This window comes from Lucilia sericata, unplaced genomic scaffold (assembly GCF_015586225.1).
Source record: "Lucilia sericata isolate MDLA Ls3-8-SP2 unplaced genomic scaffold, ASM1558622v1 Contig000152F_arrow, whole genome shotgun sequence".
In the NCBI taxonomy this organism is placed as follows: domain Eukaryota; kingdom Metazoa; phylum Arthropoda; class Insecta; order Diptera; family Calliphoridae; genus Lucilia; species Lucilia sericata.
The window spans coordinates 276,266-291,801 of record NW_023994183.1 but is presented as its reverse complement, the minus strand read 5'-3'; positions in this window follow the sequence as shown (position 1 = coordinate 291,801).

Sequence of the window (15,536 nt, the reverse complement as noted above, 5' to 3'; positions counted from 1 at the left end):
GGTGCAGTGAGTAGAACATTTGACTAACAAACCGAAGTCCCTTGTTCGTATTATCGCTGTCTTTTTTATTATTAAAAAAAACAAAACAACTTACTGAACAACTTCTTTGAAAGAGAAATGGCAATTACTTCTTTAACTCCCTATTTGTAAGCGAGCGTGGATGTACTTGCCTCCAATGTTATCACCGTGTTAAAAAAAATGAGTTAAAATGTTAATGAAAAATGTTTTTTAACTCATTACTTTTTAAAGTTAGTTTTTCCTGGGTATAATAAGGGCGTGTTTTAATTGCATACTTTCTTAATTTCAGATTTAGTAACAGAACAAGTAAGAAAATATACCCAGCTAAAACTTGGTAATGACATTGAATTACTTATCGCTAAATTACTTTAAGAGGAACGTGGGGGGTATATTGATTTTGTCACTTCGTTTTAACACATCGAAATATTGGTCGTAGACCCACGAAAGTATATATATTCTGGGTCCTTATTAAATTCTAAGGCGATCTAGCCATGTCTGTCCGTCCGTCTGTCTGTTGAAAGCACGATAGAGTTCGAACGGAAAGAGCTAGCGAGTTAACATTTTCCTCAAATATTCGTTATAGGTAAGGTTTGTTTTGTATAAATGGGTAATATCGGTCAACAGTTTCGCATTGACCCTACCCCATATAAGGTTCCCTTCAGAAAATGATATTAATACTAATTTCCGGCTTAAAAATACTAATATAGCGATGAAATTCGTCATGAATAAGTTTTATATAAGCATAAATCTCCCTACTAAATTTTATGGAAATCGGTCCATAATTGACCCTACCCCCCTTCAGAAAATGAAATTAATACTCATTACCGGCTTAAAAATACTCGTATTTTTAGCGATGAAATTCGACATAAATAAGTTTTTTATAAGCAAAAATCTCTCTACTAAATTTTATGGGAATCCATAATTGACCCCACCCCTCATTAAGGTCCCCTTTCAGAAAATTTCATTAATACTCATTACCGACCTAAAAATACGAGTATAACGATTAAACTCGACAAGAACAAGTTTTATATAAGCCAAAATCACTTTACCAAATTTTATGGAGATCGGTCCATAATTGACATAAGTTCCCCTTCAAAAAATTATTTTGACGCTAATTACTGAATTTAAAAGACGAGGATAGCGAAGAAATTCGACATAAGCAACTTTTATAGAAACGTAATCTTCGTACCGAATTTAATGCGGATGGGTCGGTAATAGGGTTTTTAAATTCCCGACGTTTTTTGATTCCCGGGAATTCCCGATAAAATTGTTTTATTGAATTTTTGTAACTTAGAAATGTGTATATATAAAATCAGAGTTGGCAATAGTTTTGAAGCTGTGAAAAGATAAGGGTAACGGTATTTGGATTATTTCGGTAACTGTATTTTAGCGGTAATGGTAGTGAGATAAAAGGGTATTTTAAATATAGGAAAATTATTTAAAAATAATATAAAATAACGGTAATTCGGTAGCGATATTTTAGAGATAACGGTAGTAGAGCTGAGGAAACGTAGCCAAGCTTTATTTAAATAAAGTAAATAAAATCCTTTATTATTTTCTTTTTAAGTACATACATATGCGTATGTCTGCATTGAAGTGTCCCGCGGGCAACTCTTTGAAGGAATACCTGTCCATTTTATAATAAATGGTAACACATGGTTGCATTTTTACTAGTTTTTAATTCCCGGGATTCCCGGCTAAAATTCCCGGGAATCTGGAAGCTAAAAATCACTACGTTTCCCGGGAATTTTTTCCCGACGCTTCCCGGGAACGAAACCCTGTCGGTAACCTACCCAACCACCTATTAAGGTCCCCTTAAAAATATGAATACAGCGATGAAATTTTACAAAAAATAAGTTTCATACAAGCTAAAATATCATTATATTTTTTTTGAGAATCGGTCCACAATTAAACCTACCGCTCATATATAAAGCCACCATGAGTACTTCATCGTTGCACTCGCCATAAAAAGTTTTTTATTACAATTCTTCATTCCGAATTTTATGAGGATTAGTCTATAAGTGACCATAGCCAACAAAACAAAATCCATGTACAAAATTTTATGGGTATCGATACATAATTGTCCCTACCCCATATAAGTTCCCTTTTAGATAATAACTTTTACGCTTATGACTGAATTAAAAACGCGAGAACTGCAATGAAAACGAATAAGTGTTATACGAAATCTTTCTAGCAAATTTTACGACAAACTGTCCATAATTGATACTATCTCTCATATATGTTCATGGTTCAATTTGGACAAAAATATTTTGTTTTTAAGAATTAATATTTTGTTAATTCGAAGATCACGTACATAATTGACTTAAGCTATATCTCCATGTTTACAGAGGAGCATTCCTCTTACGGCATACGATTTGATGATGGGTATATAAGATTCGGCACAGCCGAATACAACACTCTTATTTGTTAATCCTTAAAGTCAGTTTCTTGACCTTAAAGTCCCTTAAAAATTTAAATTAGGAAAATTTTACTAATTTATAGAAAAATTTAAGAAACTTTTTTTGAGAAATTATACTGAAATCAGCATTTTCAATCACTGGTAGGGAACTAAGGACACTTTCAAATTATTTGTTTTATTTTCCCATGTGCAGTAGATTTAAAGAATTGTTCAATTTAAATTAGGTCACACCGTACTTTGAATTGTAGTGCCCCTGGTGTAAAGGGTCAAAAGTCTTCTGGGGCAAACGTACAAAATTCCAAGCGAATTTTTTGCAGTTTAAAAAACTACTTGCAATTGAAAATAAAACTCTGAAACGATTATGAGAAATTCTGCACAAAATCATGAACAATTTGGGTTCATTGGAAGATTTCAAATTCCTTTAAAATTAACAAAATTACGTTTTTTTCTGTCCTAGGAAAATATGAAGAATCCTTGATCTTGACAGAGAAAACAAAACTACTTTTAATTTGACAAACAATTTTGAGTTGTTCATTAAAGAGTAAAACCATTATTTTTTTCGTCATTGTTTCTCAAAAATACATCCATTTATAAAAAGGTATGTTTAAAAATATTATTATTATTCATTAGCTTTTATGCATCCAGACTAATGTTTTGGATGGGTTTAGAAAGATTTAAAGGTTTCGTTAGATATATAACCAAGTTACCCAAATAATATTACCTATTAAAATATCCACATCTTCCTCTAATTAAAAAGTTTCGGAATTTGTTAATGGTAAATGGAAAATGTGTGCTGGAATTATTCAAAATCAATATTTTATTCGAAAAGCTTGGAATATATACGGAGCTACATACGTGCAGAATTTTTACTGAATAATTTTCTAAAAGTATAAAAAGATATTGAAAGATGAATACATCCATATTTCATATGAACAATGCATCGTTTGAGAGGTCTACCTATATGTATAAGATTTGCAAAAGTGCTGTCCAAGGCGAATTCAGATAAGGTAGTGGCAGTTCGGCAACAACAACATTTTACATGTATTTTGTTTTTGCATTTGGTTTACGTAGATGTCAAAAACCATAAGTACGGCGAATTCATTTGATGAAACATTTTTGTAAATGGTTTATATTTTATTAAAAAATAAAGATAAAGATATTAAAATTTGTGAGGAAAATATATTCTGAATTGAATAATGTTCGTTTCAAACGAAAAATTCTATTCCGACAGATTAATTTGCAAAATTTAAGTGAGTGCCTGAAGTTAAGTAAAACTTAATTTTTTGTGAGAAATAAACATAAAAAAGTACATATTCATGAAAATATTATATTATACTATGTTTCCACTGGCTTGAAATCTACTAAGTTTGCTTAAACCTCTTCAAGGTGTTTCCACTGAGCTTTCTCGTTTCCGATATTCGCATTTTCGAACAAATCCCGTCATTTTATTTTGATACAACGATAGTAATGTTAACATCCTTTAAATTTCAACATTAAAAATACAAAATTACAGTTGTAAAAGTATAGATTTTATTATTAAATGCACTTATTTTAAAATTATAATTTTTTCTGTTTTTATTTCAAAATGAAAAGTCACTTTTTCGATGAAAACATTCAACTTGAATGGATAGCCTCTAGTTGTATTTGCTTATCCTGGACACAACGCAGTGTTGTATTAGCAAATCTTGTTCGAAAAAATACATTTTCGACATGTTTTAAATCAAATCTAGTAGATAAGTAGATTTGGATTTGTCAAAAATTTGCCATAATCTACATGATTTCAACTAGTTTTGCTCAAATCCACTAGATTTGCTCAAAACGCCTCAGTGGAAACATAGCATTACGAATGAATGAATATTTGTTGTGAATGGATAATTGTACTCATATGGGTTTTGTTATATAAAGCGTTCCGGAACAGACTTTTTTAGTTAATCTCTTTATCTACATAGTGTATATATAAAACAATATTGTTTAATTTGTTAACATTTAATAGATTTCAAAATTAAGCCATAACATAGAAGTCAGCTGCCGCCAGCCGGGTAAATCTTCATATGCGTTTCTTAATATTAAGTGTTCCGGAAGAGAATTTTTTTAGTTAATCACGTTATCTACACAATTTTAATATAAAATATAAAACAATATTGTGTAATTTGTTAACATTTAATAGAAAAAATATTTTTCTTAAATAACATATTTGTATACATACCAATTATGCCATAATTTAAATAAAATGATATTTGTTTACGAGATGCTTGGTATTTTCAGATTTTTTACATAAATAATTCAAAATATTAAAGAAGTTTACATTTTTATTTTTAAATATAAAAATGTAAACAATAACAAACATTGACAGCTACGTAAACCAGGCGAATTAAGAAAAAAATTATCAGCTGATTGAATAACACCACCTTATATGAATTCGCCTTGGTGCTGTCTTTCAGGACACTCTAATAGTAGGGTTCTATAAATCGACTTTCGAATAATCGAACAATCGACTTTTTGTCGAAAAAAGTCGAAGTCGACTATTTTGTTCCAAAAAAGTCGATAACTCGACTATCGTCTATGAAAAAAGTCGAAAAGTCGACTTTGTAAATAAAAGTCGAAAAAAGTCGAAAAGTCAAAAAATCACGCACATAAAGAAAACAACCCGACGAAAAATAAAACAAACCGCAACAGCTGTTTTATCAAAATAAACATTTTTTTGGTGTGGTGAGTTTTTTTTGTTTACAAATATGTGTTTGTGCACGTGGAAAAGACGCAAAAACTCGTTTTCAATATTTACATTTTCAATATGTGTTTATGCACGCGGAAAAGATTCAAAAAAATTGATTTTCATGATTTACTTTAAAAAAATTATTTTTGATCAATTAAAATATGTATATAAATGTGGAAAGGAACAAATCTGATAAAATAAAAATATATCCCATATATATCGTTACAGAATGCCTTTTAATAAAAAACATTCAAAAAATAATACTATGGTCATATATAGAAAATAATATATAAATGCTATCGGACGATCTTGTGCACGATAAAAACCTATATAGAACTTTAAGTTGAAAGTGTAGAAATCGGATGGCATAAATTTTTTTCCGGATTTCATCGTTCTAGGGTGTGTACTACAACAACAAACTTTTTTTTACAAAAAATAATACTATGGTCATATATATAAATTGATATATAACTGCTATCGGACGATCTTGTGCACGATAAAGACCTATATAGAACTTTAAGTTGGAAGTGTAGAAATCGGATGGCATACATTTTTTTCCGGATTTCATCGTTCTAGGGTGTGTACTACAACAACAAACTTTTTTTTTACAAAAAATGTTACTATGGCCGTATATATTAAATGATATATAACTGCTATCGGACGATCTTGTGCACGATAAAAACCTATATAGAACTTTAAGTTGGAAGTGTAGAAATCGGATGACATACATTTTTTTCCGGATTTCATCGTTCTAGGGTGTGTACTACAACAACAAACTTTTTTTTTACAAAAAATGTTATTATGGAAGTATATATAAATTGATATATAACTGCTATCGGACGATCTTGTGCACGATAAAAACCTATATAGAACTTTAAGTTGGAAGTGTAGAAATCGGATGACATACATTTTTTTCCAGATTTCATCGTTCTAGGGTGTATACTACAACAACAAACTTTTTTTTACAAAAAATGTTACTATGGCCGTATATATAAAATGATATATAACTGCTATCGGACGATCTTGTGCATGATAAAAACCTATATAAAACTTTAAGTTGGAAGTGTAGAAATCGGATGGCATACATTTTTTTCCGGATTTCATCGTTCTAGGCTGTTTACTACAACAACAAACTTTTTTTTTTACAAAAAATGTTACTATGGCCGTATATATTAAATGATATATAACTGCTATCGGACGATCTTGTGCACGATAAAAACCTATATAGAACTTTAAGTTGAAAGTGTAGAAATCGGATGACATACATTTTTTTCCGGATTTCATCGTTCTAGGGTGTGTACTACAACAACAAACTTTTTTTTTACAAAAATGTTATTATGGAAGCATATATAAATTGATATATAACTGCTATCGGACGATCTTGTGCACGATAAAAACCTATATAGAACTTTAAGTTGGAAGTGTAGAAATCGGATGACATACATTTTTTTCCGGATTTCATCGTTCTAGGGTATGTACTACAACAACAAACTTTTTTTTACAAAAAATGTTACTATGGCCGTATATATAAAATGATATATAACTGCTATCGGACGATCTTGTGCACGATAAAAACCTATATAGAACTTTAAGTTGGAAGTGTAGAAATCGGATGACATACATTTTTTTCCGGATTTCATCGTTCTAGGGTGTGTACTACAACAACAAACTTTTTTTTACAAAAAATGTTACTATGGCCGTATATATAAAATGATATATAACTGCTATCGGACGATCTTGTGCACGATAAAAACCTATATAGAACTTTAAGTCGGAAGTGTAGAAATCGGATGGCATACATTTTTTTCCGGATTTCATCGTTCTAGGGTGTTTACTACAACAACAAACTTTTTTTTTACAAAAAATGTTACTATGGCCGTATATATTAAATGATATATAACTGCTATCGGACGATCTTGTGCACGATAAAAACCTATATAGAACTTTAAGTTGGAAGTGTAGAAATCGGATGGCATACATTTTTTCCGGATTTCATCGTTCTAGGGTGTGTACTACAACAACAAACTTTTTTTTTACATAGTTTTATTATGGAAATATATAGAAAATTATATATAACTTTAAGTTGGAAGTGTAGAAATCGGATGGCATATATTTTTTCCTGATTTCATCGTGCTAGGGTGTGTACTACAACAACAAACTTTTTTTTTACAAAAAATGTTATTATGGAAGTATATAGAAAATTATATATAACTGCTATCGGAAGATCTTGTGCACGATAAAAACATATATAGAACTTTAAGTTGGAAGTGTAGAAATCGGATGGCATAATCCGTTAGAGATTTTAGGTAGGGTCAACTGTGGACCGACCCTTACAAAATTCAACAGATAAATTTTGTTTCATATAAAAGTTGTTGTCGAATTTTATAGCTATTTTATTAAGCCAGTTATGAGTGGTAGTAATTTCCCGAGGTGGACCTTATATCGGGGATAGGTTAAATTATGGACCGATCCCCTTAAATTTGACAAAACGATGTTGACTCCTTGTTTATGTGGAATTTCTTTGCTATATTGGTATTTTTATTACAATTATTGGAGTTAATATCTTTTTCTGAAGGGGAACTTATATGGGGGTAGGGTCAATTTTGAACCAACCCAGAAAGGTTTTGGATCATATAAATCTTGTAAAATAATTTCCTGATCCTCATAAAATTTGGCAAAAAGATTTTAGTTCCTATAAAACTTGTTTTTGTCGTTCTTCTTCGCTATACTGGAATATTGAAGCTCAATAATAAACTCCATCAACTAAAAATATTTTGGCAAATATTGGCTAAGATCCTAGTCTATACTTTTATGGATTTTAGACCAATATTTCGGTGTAAAAGTTCCTTGGCTCCCTGATGAGTTTATCGTATACCGATATTGTCCATTTTCAATAACAAACTCAATCTTAGACTGTAATTAGATCCCAGCATATACTTTTATGGATATTAGACCAATATTTCAATGTGTTACAAACGGTGTAAAATGTTCCTTGACTCCCTGATGGGTTGTGTCTTCCAAGTGGTGATTTAGCGATCTTGAAAGTGACGGAACTAATAGGGAATCACAATGTTCGCCGGTCTCTGGTAAGATTTTAGGTTGATAGTCATGCTGCACTTAAAGCATTAATATGTCATAGCTGTATTCTTGCATAGTCGTAGAATGAAGAAAAGATCTAAGTATTATTATGAGACCGTTTACAATAAGACTGTGTTGGGTACCAGGACCCTGCAATATGCACAAATGAGGTATCTGGCGAACTGATACGATGAAGCTCGAATCTTGTCCCATATGAACGGAACAAGAAGTTAAAGCCACCCCTTTTTCATTTTTTAGGTTGATCTCCGATGGATTCCGTGACTCAACCATTCATATATGGCCGTTTTAAAAATACTTGATTCTAATGAAACCGGGATTATTATTGGGGTAGATGGTGTACACCAAGAACACTTGCACTGGCTATAAAACATTATTAAAATACATAAATTTTTCTTAGCACAAAATAAATATGTCTAGTAATTTGTTTTTGTTTCATTTGTTTACATTTTTACAGAAACTCACCACACAACAATCAAAAACAGCTGTTAGGGTTTGCTGTTTTATCAAAAGGTTGTTTTATTAACGGGTATCAAAAAATCGGAAAGTCGAAAAAAGTTGAAAAGTCGAAAAAAGTCGATAAGTCGAAAAAAGTCGAAGAAAATCGAAAAAAGTCGAAAAGTCGAAAAGAGTCGAAAATTTTAAAAAAGTGGAAAAGAGGTCAAAAACTCTAAAATAGTCGGAAAACTCGAAAAAAGTAAAAAAATAGTCGAAAATAGTCGAAAAAAAGTCGAAATAAATAGAAAATATTCAAAAAGTCGGAAAAAATCAAAAAGTCGGAAAAAGTCGAAAAGTCGAAAAAAGTCGAAAAAAGTCGAAAAGTCGGAAAAAGTCGAAAAAAGTCGGAAGAAGTCGAAAAGTCGACCATTTATAAAATACTAAAAGTCGACTTTTAAATAAATGGAAAAGGTCGAAAAATCGACTTTTCATAAAATGGAAAAAGTCGAAAAGTCGACTTTTCGTTTCAACTATAGAACCCTATTTGTACTTCGATTCGAAACAAAAATATGCGAAGAAGCTACCAAACTCAAAATTTATTTGCAAAATGTTAACGATTTTTTAAATTTTATTATTTTAAACCGCTGTAACTTTTGCACGCATCATTGAAAATAATTAAAGTTTTCATATTTATCATGTATAATTATTATATATATATATATATATATATATATATATATATATATATATATTATATATATATATATATACATATATATATATATATATATATATATATATATATATATATATATATATATATATATATAGATATATAGATATATATATATATATATATATGAGAAGGGTATATATAAGTTTGTCATTCCGTTTGTAATTTCTATAATATAAAAATCTGAGACAACCTCTGAAAATTTCATAAAAAAGACAATATTTTTCATGCTTTGATATAAGCTACAACAACACTGCTTATTCATGGAGTATTTCGTTCCACACAATGAGGATATGATTATTGAAAATTACAATTGAAAAATACTTTACCCTATCCTTTTAACAATAAAACAATAAATTGCAAAAAGCAATTAAAAAATAATTTGAAAATCCCAACGAAATTAACTGAAATTTTCATTATGCAAAATACTTTATTGACGTGCAAATTCTGATGAAAAATAATAAAATGCAACAACAAATAAACCAACATTTTTATTTTAATATTTTTTTCTTGGTTTTCCCATTCTACACAGTCTCTATTTTCAATTGGAAAACATAAATTGACTTTTTACCTGTTTTTTTGAATTTTATTTATGAACAAAAAACAAAATTCTCGTTAAAAAAGATAGGCAAAAAACTTAGTTGATTCACTGTATGTTTGGATGGCTGTGTGTTTCATTGCCTTGTGTATATTGTTTTTGTTTTTGGTGCATTCAGTTTCGTATGTTTGGGTGTCTGTTGGTTTCATTGCGTTGTGTATTTTGTTTTTTTTTTTTTTTTGTGTATTTCGTTTCGTATGTTTGGATGTCTGTTGGTTTCACTGCCTTGTGTATTTTGTTTTTTTTTTTTATTTTTTTTTATTTCATTCAGCGTTGTTGTTGTTCGTTTTGCTATTGCAATAATAATGATATAAACGGGGAAATGAAATAAATTAAAATTTTATAAAATTTATATTTTTTAAATACACTGTGGTGAAGGGTATATAAGATTCGGTACTGCCGAATATAGCACTGTTACTTGTTTTTCATTTATTTTAGTTCAAAAATATCTTTATTTAATACCCTTTTAAGGAACATAAAACTTTTTTAAATATCGTTCTTAATTTAAAAAATAGACCAAATCTTTAAATATTTTACCATCATTTATACATTTTTGTAAATATAAAATTCGCAGACAAATAATAATCATATTATAATAAAGTAAACAATTTATTCGCTCGAATTGATATCTCTCTCGAGAGCTCTTGGTCATTTTGTATTGATAAACAAAAACTACATTACGGAAACCCCATCTATTTGGGGAGTACTGTGTGAATTTTATTTAGAATTGTATAATATTGATTCTTGTTCAATATCACCGTATACCACTATAGAATTTTGATATTCTACCTCATATTTTGAATGCATTATTTTATGAATAAAATACAGTAGGCGTAGCTGGATTTGGATAGTTATTCTTGATTTGGGTTCTAACTATATATAAGTGTATGTATTAGCTGAAAAATATTGCTTTTGTGGATCTTAGGTGATGAGAACCGCCTCTATTTGTAAATACCTAAATTAAGTATTTTTCCCGTACCACACGATAGTTCACTTTATATTGTTTCCAAGCAACCTAAGGTCTGTTTAGAGGTCTAAATTTAAACATAGTGTTCTTTTAAGTTCGTATACGGACTTTGGAGAAGATAAATGAGGACTTCAATGGTTTTTGTTTGGATACAAGTCGCTCTCCTTTGGCAGTTAAAGATTTTGAAAGACAACTCAGTGCGTTTTTTTTTTTAATAATTCTTTGTGTTAATTCATCAATTTCTATATTTTATATTTTTTAATGATTGATTAAACATCTCATAATTGAATTCCATTGATTTATACTTGTTCTAAAAATCTAAACTAATTTTGTATATTTGAATTGCCTCATTATTTCCCTTTAAACATTTTTAACGCGAATAACTACACAGTTTCACACAATAAGGATATGATTTTTGAAAATTACGATTGAAAAATACTTAACACGTGTCCTTCTAACAATAAAACAATAAATTTCAAAAAGCAATTAAAAAATAATTTGAAAAACCCAACGAAATTAACTGGAAATTTCAATATGCAAAATACTTTATTGACGTGCAAATTCTGATGAAAAATAATAAAATGCAACAACAAATGCACCAACATTTTTATTTTAATATTTTTTTCTTGATTTTCCCATTCTACACAATCTCTATTTTCAATTGGAAAACATAAATTTACTTTTTACCTGTTTTTTTGAATTTTATTTATGAACAAAAAACAAAATTCCCTTAAAAAAAGGTAGGCAAAAAACTTAGTTGATTCACTGTATGATCCATATATAATCAAATGTTTCAAAATTTGTTTTTGGTGAAATCGCAAATAACCAATATCAAATAGTTTTAATGAAGTGTACCAATAATTTTGTTCAACCTAATAGGACCTTTTTTTCTTATTTTTTAAATAAATAGTAATATGATGTTAATTCTAAAATGCAAGAATGTGGATTTTGTGGAAAACTAGTCTCTCTTTCCAGTGAAACCATTTCATTTTTAAAAATCTCTTCAGTATGACCAATAAACAAACAAAGGTTTAATGTACTTTCTGTGCCAATAATTTAGTTTGTCAGTGTATATTCATGATCATATTTATATGATCTCATTTCTGTTTGGTTTTGTTATGATTTTCAATGAACTGTTTTTTTTAGTAAATAAAAATTGTTTTCTTATTATTTCTAGGCATGTTAATATTTTGCCAAAAAAAACCCGGTTTATATTAAATTGCAATTTTTCGAAGAAACCGAAAACCGGCTTCTAAAAAATGTCGAAGAATCAATCACCCTAATCAATTCATTACAATCACCTATTTGATGAAATTCATTTTTAAAAAAGAATCGATTTGAATCTACAAAAATAATACAAAAATTGTGTAATATTCAATCTCTGCGGCTTTTCATACAAATTATCATATTTTTTTAAATTGATTCTCTTAAATGGAAAGTATTTTGTTGTCTGCGTACTATTTTGCAATAAAATAATAAACCATTCCTCGATTGAAATTCATCATACCTTTTCAAATCGATTGATTTCAAATATTTCGAATTCCATCACATACCGGAATATCTAGAAGGGTTTGCATTTCAAGCTTTCTATAAATCTGTGTGATAACGGTAAAGGTAAATTAAATTGTTCTGAATGTATGTGCTGATGTTTGTAACGCATATAAATATTGGTCCTACACCCACCTTAAAATATACCGGTCGACTCAAAATCACTTTCTGATTTGGCCGTCGTTTGACCCTAGCCTCCATACGAACCCCCCTTTAAAAAATATCTTAAACGTCCAAAAATTTACTTATAACTAAACTTTATATAAAATTACATTACATCCCTCGTACCAATTTTTTGAGGATCGGCCCATATTTGACCCTAGCTCTCTTTTAGAAATTTAGTTTTTCAATAACTTGCTTAAATACATCGGAATTAAGATAAAATTCAACAAATTTTTTATGAAAAAAAAAAATAATTTTTAAAATATACTCATGGTGTAGGGTATCATATAGTCGGCCATGTCCGACTCTACTTTCCTACTTGTTTTTATTTAGGAAGTATGTATGTAGTTACCGAATTTCTAAAATTATGATATTCTAAAAGTTTTTATTAAGAATTGGAATTAATTGGATTGCTTTAATTTAAATTTATCTTCTGTCGATTAATTTCCACAAGATTAAACAATGAAGATTTAAGATTTTCATGTATAAAATTATTAAATTTGGCATCCCTAGTGGAAACACCTTGAAGAGGTTTTTTAGAAAACATATCAATTTCGACTAGTTTTTCTATACATTTTTAATGTTTAAAAAAATCTCAATTATACCATGTTTCCATTGAGGCGTTTTGAGCAAATCTAGTGGATTTGGGCTAAACTAGTTTAAATCATGTTGATTTGCCATACATTTTGGACGGATACAAATCTCCTTAACCTACTAGATTTAATTTAAAACATGTCGAAAATGTTTTTTTTTTTTTTTTTTTTGACATAATTTGCATATGCAGCACTATTTTGTGTCATGGATAAATAAATACAACTATGGGGTATCGAAAAAAATACATTTATTTTCGAAATATAAAAATAACAAATTATAAATTTTAAATTAGTGGCATTTCATAAATAAATCTGTACATTTACTGCCTTAATTATTTATTTTTAATGTGTAATTTAAAAAAAAAAAAAATTTGTATATATTAAAATAAAACACGTAAGAATGCTATATTCGGCTGTGCTAAATCTTTTATACCCTACATTTTTTATTATTTTTAACATTTACACATCTTTTTTAATTGTTCAATTCACAATCAAGTTGTATATTGTACCTACTAAAGTGTAGTAACAGTGATTGTGAACAGATCTTTGCAGCAAGTCATAAGTTTATGTTCTCAATGAAAAAAAAAAAACAATCAAAACAAATATACATAACAATGTCAAAAGATAAAAAAAATCAAAAAATATTAAATTAATTAAACATGCGAAATAAACCAAATTAATTTCTTTGAATTTTCAATTCTTTTATTTTCTTTATTCCACATTTTAAACTAATAAATAAACAGTTTTTAATTAAATTTTAGCTCTTTTGTTTTGGTAAACAGCTGTTTGTTTTTGATTTCAGTGTTACCACTTTATCGTTTTTTATGCTAAAATCGTTTGAATTTTTTGTCTATATGTTGAAATAAACATTTGGCAACACTAAACTTTCTTACAACATTCGAAAAACATATGAAAAATTGTCGTAGGAGTTGTATAGAGCTTTTGCATAGAAAATACCAACAACATTGTTATGACTATTGTAGCAGCTGCTGACATACAACGCATACAACGCTACAACATCGATTGTGAATTGAACAAATATTTCCATTAAAAAATCATTTCATTCACGCCACTGACTGTGATAAACAAGAAAAACAACAAAAAGTAGCTAAACGTTGTTTTTGTTTTCAATCGTTAACGAGAGACAACAACGTACTCACATGCAATCAAGCGCAATCACGGCGTTGTTGTTGATATCTTGCTTCTGCATGCAAAATATTCTCTTTTTTGATGAAAAACAGACAGACGGACATGGCTTAATTGACTCCGCTATCTATAAGGATCCAGAATATAAAAACGTTATGGGGTCGAAAAATTATATTGTGGAAATTACAAACGGAATGACAAACTTATAATAACAGAATTTGTTCGAAAATTTTAATATCAAAAACGAGTAAGTTAAGTGGAAACATCTTGAAGAGGTTAACGCAATCCTCAGTGGATACATAGCATTAGTCATGTTTAACCCCATGTCTTAATTAGATAAATTTGTATTATGCTAAACATCAAATTGTTATCATGATAAAAAATTAGCAGGTAAAGACATCATTTATTAGGGTTATTAGCGTTGTCTAAACAACGTTGTCGTGATAACAAACGTCATTGAATTGTAAAATTTGTGCAATTAAAATTGATATTAACATAATTTTTACTGAAATTAGTGTTTATTTGCAAAATTGGCATTTAATTTTAATTGTTTTTATAAAATATAGCATTATTTCAGTAAAATTGTCTGTTGTAGTGATAAAATCAGCTTTTATTACCCCTAAGCACTAACAAAAAAAGATTTTTCTGCTGATATTTTGTTAAGTGCTCTGATGATAATTATTTGTCTTATATGGAAATGGGGTAAGGAATGATATTTTTCATACTATTAGTTAATGGACACAGCTAGGACAAAAAGTATAGTCAAAAATTATGCACCCAAAATAATTATTATTTGGGGATCATGTCTAAAAATCTTCATGATTATTAAAATAAAATTTCAAAATAATTTTTATAAAATGAGATAAATTAATAAAGATTTAATAACAAAATATATTTTTTGATATGGACAAAAAAATAAAACTTTTGTTTTTATTTATAGTTTTATTTAAATATCTTCAAATTTTGTTAAACAAATACCAAAATTGTAAAATTACAATGAAAATAAATATATAATTTCTCAACATAAATATAATAATTAAAAAAGAGAAGAAAAATACAACACGCACCATAATAATGCCGCTTATAAAGCGCAAGTTACACATCA